General features: G+C 38.2%; 1 pseudogene; it reads right to left on the bottom strand.

Annotated features, from left to right (window-relative positions):
• LOC107673267 (uncharacterized) overlaps positions 1–2,142 on the bottom strand; it is a 10,645-nt pseudogene extending 8,503 nt beyond the window's left edge.
• Positions 2,143–7,870: the final 5,728 nt, after the last annotated feature.

The raw sequence follows: 7,870 nt of genomic DNA, 5'->3' as shown, positions 1-7,870 counted from the left end.
ACACCTGATTCAACTCATCAGCTCATTAGTGGAGACTGCAAGACCTGAAGTGGGTGTGTCAGATATAGGGAGACATTCAAAATGTGCAGTGCTGGGGTACTTCTTGGAGAGGTTTAAGAAATATGGCGGCAATCCTATGCCATTAATAACCGAGCGCACCACTGATGCTGGCGCTTGGTAAATCACTTCCGCGAGAGGAAAACAGATTTACACGCGAGGAAACGGGAGCCCGCGAGCTCATTTCAAACCCTCGCGCGCGTAACATGTCCTCTGCGCGCAATACAAGCCCTCGCGGGCGCATGATCATTCCCAGATACTTTATTAATAGGAAGTCTTCCGTTTACTAGTGATTGCAGTCTTGTAATGATAAGAGATACACATATGAATCCTTTTTAAAGACTGTAATGACACACACAAGCCTATATGTGTGTGTGTCATTACAGTCTTTAAAAGGGGTTCATATGTGTATCTCTTATCATCACAAGACTGCAGTCACTAGTAAACGGAAGACTTCCTATTAATAAAGTATCTGAAAAAGGTCTACTCTATGAACAATGCATTAAATGACATTAAATAAAGACAAAATAAAGAAACAAAACAAGCAAATGAAACGATAACTCGCATGTATCTGGTCCGGTCCACTGATTCCATGTCTTAAGTCCAGAGAATTATAAATCATCTTATAACAGGCGTCCAATACTGACTTCCTTAAAGAGGAATAGCCAATTACATTTGAGGTTACAATTAAAACAGCAAGCCCCGCCCCACGACTGACAAAATTAAAGTGTTCGCGCGAGCATGTGAGGAAAGATCGAGCGCGAGGATGTGGGGAATGATCATGCGCGCGCGAGGGCTTGTATTGCGCGCAGAGGGCATGTCACGCGCGCGAGGGTTTGAAATGAGGTCGCGGGCTCCCGTTTCCTCGCGTGTAAATCTGTTTTCCTCTCGCAGAAGTGATATACCGCGCGCGCCAGCATCAGTGGTGCGCTCGGTTATTAATGGCATAGGATTGCCGCCATAGATTGCCGCCATATTATGAACCACTGTTCTATGGTATCGTGAAGCACCTTTATACTTAAGAGTGAAGGTGCAATACCAAACAGGACCACAGGGAGATGCCAAAAGAGTACTAAACCAGCTGCCTTGATCTAACTGCATAGCAATAGCGGCGATAAAATAATCAACCTTTTTGGATTAGATTTGAAGATGCTTATTGGCTAATTGGCTAATTATATATTCGCTGATTGGCTAAAACTGCTATATAGATCCACTATCGCCTGCTATATAGATTTCTCTATTGCCATAGAGCTGAAAATGAGACATGCGGACAGGCAAAGGCGACATATAGGGAAGATAATAAGTCATATTTTTCATTATTATTATTATTATTTTGTGTGTGGTTCAGGCAGGGTGGCGCCCTCTATTGGTCAGCCGCTACAGGACAGGTGTGCACTAAGGGGGCCTCTGCAAATGTCCAAACGGGACCTATAACCAAATAACCAAAAATGTCCCGTGGGCCATGACTCAAAAACAGCTGCCGTGGTTAAATCAAGTAAAAAAACAAAACAAAAAAAAAATACAAAGTAGTAAGCACTCAAAGAAATTAGGAAAATAAAAATGGTTAAGCAACCTGCATTAGACCACTGGAGATGGATTGACCCTAAAATTTCCTAAGCCAGGGATAATGTACAGTCATTATCTCAAAATTATCCTAAAAGGGTTATCATGGCCCCAACGTGACACCGAGCCTGTATGTTCGAATTAGAAATGATGTTCATGAAATGCTAAGAACAATATTTAAGCATTCTTGACCAACAAACACCAAACAACATTTGCTGTCAGATTGATAACGTCAGGAAACATGACCATCATTTTCTTACTGATCCAACAAAACTCAAGAGTCACTGCAAACTGATGTTCTTTTTCTTTAAGTCTCTCAATAATGTCCATCTTCTGCATGAAAACAGACAGAACAGAGAAACACAGAGCAGAATAACAAAACACAGCCGTGGCTGCACTAAGTATGTTGACTCACTCATCTGTGATCTGACGTCCTCTCTCCGTTTTTTCATCCTCTTCGTTCGTTCTTCTGCTCTCTCTTTCTCTGCTCTTCATCTCTCTTTCTACTCCTGTAAAATCTTTGTCTATTTCAAAATGGCAGCTCCTTGATCTGAGTGTGGTCACTCCTGTTCTGATTGTGGAGAACATGATACCTGTTCCCACATTTGTCCAGCAGCCACTGGAGATCCTGCCCTTCACTCTCAATGTGCTGCTCTATAGATGTGTCTAACAGAGAGTCTCCACGAGTGAACAGCACTATAGTGTGACTCCAGACTCTCTCACCGAGAAGATCCAGATGACCCTGCAATGCTTTTCTCTCAGTCTCTTTAAATTTATCATCCACACGTATGATCAGTAGTATAGCGTGTGGTCCTGAAGGACACTGAGACACACTGAGCACAATCTCCAGTTTCAGTATCTCAGGACTCTTCTCTACAGTGTAATTCCTCCACCATCCTGGAGCTTCAATGACAGTGATGTGTCTGTCTGCTACTTCTCCATGTCTCCTCACACACTGAGCAGATCTCTTCAAGTCAAACTCCTCTCTGCCCAGGATGCTGTTTCCTGTTGAACTTTTACCAGCTCTTCTATACCCCAGTAACACAATCCTCAGCTTTGAGAGTCGTTGGGCTTCACCTGCAACAAAGACAAAACACACTTATCTAAAACATTGTACTGAGAATCTGTAAATAACTAAAAGATCAATCCATCTCATTTGGCCCAAAAATTCTAAAGTTCGTTGCTCAACCATTTATCTTGTGCACAAGATATATTAACATAATATATATTATACATTTAGCATATTCTTGATCATTACATTAAAAAAATTTAAATTGGAAGGAATAGAGTCAAATTTTTTTAGAGAGTGCCTGACTAAGTATAGTGCAGATGTAAAAATGTTCAGGTTTGAGCCTTCATAAATAGATTTGAGATATTATTTTTATGTGGCTGAGAAAGTGCAATTTTTTTTAGGTTTGAGGATAATTCTCACAAAACTGTATTTTCTGCAAGCATTTTTAAGGTAAATTAAAAATATATTTTAGTTTTCATAATTCACAATGTGTTTAAACAGTGCGACAGCAAAAACCGGGAGTAAAAAAAAATACGTTACATTTGTTTTAGAGGTTTTTATATAAAATAAGTAGAGATAACTGCAGGTTGGAGTAATAGGCATTGCAAAATGTTAGGGCGTGCCAAAAGGTAGGGGCATGGATAAAGGTCTTCATGATTGGCCGACAAAGCTGTCTGTCAGGGTGTGGGGGTAGAGTTGGGGGTAGGGTTAGGGGTAGTTTCTGTTGTACTGATTCACCTTTCAGAACACCTCCTTTCAGCACACCCATTGCTCCAGGCTGCGGCTACCCCAGTCTCAAGTACAAGTCAAGGTCCAATACCAAACAGGTCCACAGGGAGATGCCAAATGACCACTAATCGTTGACCTGAATTCATATTTGGATCCATTCAGAAATACTAAACCCAGTGACACACATGAAAAATAAAAACTATTCTGAATATGATCTGAAGGCATGTTGACATCATCTTTTATTAGTTCCTCTGTCAGAGCGAATGCTCGTGTCTGCTTTTGAAGTGTCTGATGCCCATATGTACATGGGTCATTCCTGGGATTCAGTACTTTTTGTGTCCCCAGAAAAGATAATGATATTATTGCCTTAAAATTTTCAGCAACATCAATTTTAAAGTTGTCTTTGATGTAAATAACACGTTTGGAACTTTAAGCATATATTTTTTTCAATAATTCTAAACATTAGAAATATCACCAAATATCAAAATTTTTCCTATGTCCCCAGGCCTGTGTCTGCTTTTTTGATGATCAATACAACACTTAATGTGAGTGATTTTTTTTTTAGATTTCACGTTGTTTGCTAAATCAGTAATAGTTTTCTCTAATGTATATACTTTTTCAAAGTATTAAATTCATAAAAAATAAGGTAACACTTTATTTTAAGGTGTCCTTGTTACACGTTACATGTACTTACTATTATAATAACAATTATTCATGCATAATTACATGCAAGTAATGCTAAGACAAACCCTAATCCTAACCATATAGTAAGTAAGTGTAGTTAATTAATATTACTCAGTACTTAAATGTACAATTACACTGAAACAAGGACACAAAATAAAGTGTACCCAAAAATAATAAAGGTTTTTAGCTTGTCCCTCAAAATATTGTCCACCCTGTTACAGCGGGTAAAATAAGTATTGAACACGTCACCATTTTTCTCAGTAAATATATTTCTAAAGGTGCTGTTGGCATTAATTTTTCACCAGATGTCAGTAACATAAACACATACATACATACAAAAAAACTAAACAAATAAATTCAGAAATTAAGTTATGTGTAATAAAATGGAATGACACAGATAATAAATGAGTATTAGTTGGTTATTAGCTGGTTCAGTCCCAACACCAACCAGGATGATACAGCGGGTAAAATAAGTATTGAACACGTCACCATTTTTCTCAGTAAATGTATTTCTAAAGGTGCTGTTGGCATTAATTTTTCACCAGATGTCAGTAACATAAATACATACATACATACAAAAAAACTAAACAAATAAATTCAGAAATTAAGTTATGTGTAATAACATTGAATGACACAGATAATAAATGAATATTAGTTGGTTATTAGCTGGTTCAGTCCCAACACCAACCAGGATGATGAAGATGAAATGAGGATGGACATTCCATTGAGACAATGATCCCAAACACAGCCAAGAAACTCTTAACTGGTTTCAGAGAAAGAAAATAAAGCTGCTAGAATGGCCTAGCCAATCACCTGACTTGAATCCAATAGAAAATTTTATGTCAAGAACTAAAGATCAGAGTTCATAGAATAGGCCCATGGAACCTTCAAGGTTTGAAGACTGTGTGTGTGGAAGAATGGGCCAAAATGACACCTGAGCAATGCATACAGCTAGTTTCTCCATACAGGAGGCGTCTTGAAGCTGTCACTACCAACAAAGGCTTTTGTACGAAGTATTAAATACATTTCAGTAAGCGTGTTCAATACTTTTTCCCTGGGTCATTCCATTTCATTACACAGAACTTAATTTCTGAACTTATTTGTTTTGTTTTCTTTGTATGTATGGATTAATTGGGTTGTTACCGACATCTGGTGAAAATTTCATGTCAACAGCACCTTTAGAAATAAATTTACTGAGAAAAATTGTGACGTGTTCAATACTTATTTTACCCGCTGTATATTGAACTACTAGCCCTTTAAATTAAAGTTGGAAAAAGGAAATTACATCTTATCAAACGGCTGACATAATTTCCTTGGAGGGAAAACAACTGGGAAAGGTGAGTGAGAGCATCTGTTTTCTTAATTGTCTGTTTTTACTTATTTTATCTTCCCAATTTGATGTGGTCAACTTCAACATGTCCACCCTGTTAAGGGGAATATGAAAAAAGTAAATAGAAATTCTTATTTGTAAAAGTAGCTTTAAAAAACATCCAATTCTTTATTTGACAGACCTTAGCTTTTTTTGCTCAGACTTAGAGTAATGGCTGATTTTCGGTCAAAATGTCCACTTTGTTAGTGTCCACCTGTTAAGTCAGAAAACCTAACAGGGTGGACACACTTAGTGATAGTGACAGCAACTGATGTTGAAGTTGAAGTAGTAGTGTATTTAAACTTTATTACATTTTACATATATGATATGTTTTACATAGTGTTTCCACCACAACCAAGTTCAAACTAAATTAGTATTGTAATCAGCTGTATGTCTCCCAAAGAATGTCCATACATTTCATTTATAAATCTTTCAAATTGTTGCTAATTTGTCCCTAACAGGGTGGACATTTTTGGTCCTCCTTCTCATTGAATTTGGCTCATAATTGCTTAAATTTAAATGTCTAAGGTTGACCAAAATTATTTTTCACATTTTACATCTCCCTATCTTAATTATATTTGTACATTTATTTTTTTTAAATGTGTTTCATTTTTTAAGTGTTACGGTGTCCAAAAGGCACTGAATACTCAGAATGACCCACATAATCACCACTGACCCTCCAAAACACGCTTCTTCAGCGAGCATCAGTTACAAAATACTCACCAGACATGAGACCATATTGAAAAGTGCTCATGCAAAATATGTTTGTGGTCAGTGTGCCGAGAGTGCACATACACGGTTTGTTTCAAATAAATAATAGATTCACGCATGCTTGATATATGACTCCTATATGTCACTGTACTCATCTTTAGCTTGATTACAATAGTCTTCCGTCAAACCTTTACTAGAGAAACAATTGTTTAATATTATCCAACCCCTATATACTTGCCCTGACTGTAGCACTGGCTCATTGGGGGGAAAAATAATCAGCCTTTTCAGATTAGATTTGAGGACACTGATTGGCTAAACTACTACATAGACCTGCCTCCTGTAAATGATTTCTCTATCACCCCATGAGACATGCTTACAGGTAAAGGAGACATACAGGGAAAGCATATTTTGCACAGATGATTTTCTATCATACCATACCAAATAAATAACAATTTACATAATTCAGAATAATAATAATTATTGTTATTATTATTATTATTTTGTGTGGGTGGTTCAGGCAGAGCAGCGCCCTTTATTGGCCAGGTGCCACAGGACAGGTGTCCGCTAGGGACCTCTGCAAATGTCTAGAAGGGACAGACCTATAACCAAATAACCCAACATATCTTGTGGGTTATGACTCAAAATCAGTACAAAGATGTAAGCACTCAAACAATAGGAAAATTGCAAATGGTCAAGCAACCTGCATTAGACCACTTGAGATGGATTGACTGTAAAATTCATTTCTACATAATAAAATAAGTCAGGGATAATGTACAGTCATTATCCCAAAAGAGGGTTATCAGAAGCCCAACATAACACTGAGCCTGTATGTTTGAATTAAGAAAAAAATGATGCTCATAAAATGCTAAGCACAGTTTTTAAGTATTCTTGACCAACAAACACCAGAAACATCAGAAACATTTGCTGTTGGATTGATAACGTCACGAAATATGACCATCATTTTCACACTGATTCAACAAAACCCAAGAGTCACTGCAAACTGATGTTTGTTTTGTCAGATCTTAAGATTCTCGAAGTCTCTCAGTAATGTCCATCATCCAAATGAAAACAGACAGAACAGAGAAACACAGAGCAGAATAACAAAACACAGCCGTGGCTGCACTAAGTATGTTGACTCACTCATCTGTGATCTGACGTCCTCTCTCCGTTTTTTCATCCTCTTCGTTCGTTCTTCTGCTCTCTCTTCCTCTGCTCTTCTTCTCTCTTTCAACTCCTGTAAAATATTTCTATCTATTTCAAAATGGCAGCTGTTGTTTTGTGCCACTGTCTCCTCAATCTTCTCCAGCAGCTCCTTGATCTGAGTGTGGTCACTCCTGTTCTGATAGTGGAGAACATGATACCTGTTCCCACATTTGTCCAGCAGCCACTGGAGATCCTGCCCTTCACTCTCAATGTGCTGCTCTATAGATGTGTCTAACAGAGAGTCTCCACGAGTGAACAGCACTATAGTGTGACTCCAGACTCTCTCACCGAGAAGATCCAGATGCCCCTGCAATACTTTTCTCTCATTCTCTTTAAATCTAGTGTCCACACGTATGATCAGTAGTATGTGGTCCTGGAGGACACAGAGACACACTGAGCACAATCTCCTGTTTCAGTAACTCAGAGCTGAACTCTACAAGAACATCCACCCACCATCCTGGAGCTTCAATGACAGTGATGTGTCTGTCTGCTACTTCTCCATGTCTCCTCACACACTGAGCAGATCTCTTCAAGTCAAACTC

The sequence above is a fragment of the Sinocyclocheilus anshuiensis genome, unplaced genomic scaffold (genome assembly GCF_001515605.1).
Source record: "Sinocyclocheilus anshuiensis isolate Anshui unplaced genomic scaffold, SAMN03320099.WGS_v1.1 scaffold68, whole genome shotgun sequence".
In the NCBI taxonomy this organism is placed as follows: Eukaryota; Metazoa; Chordata; class Actinopteri; order Cypriniformes; family Cyprinidae; genus Sinocyclocheilus; species Sinocyclocheilus anshuiensis.
This window is presented reverse-complemented; position numbering and strand designations above follow the sequence as displayed.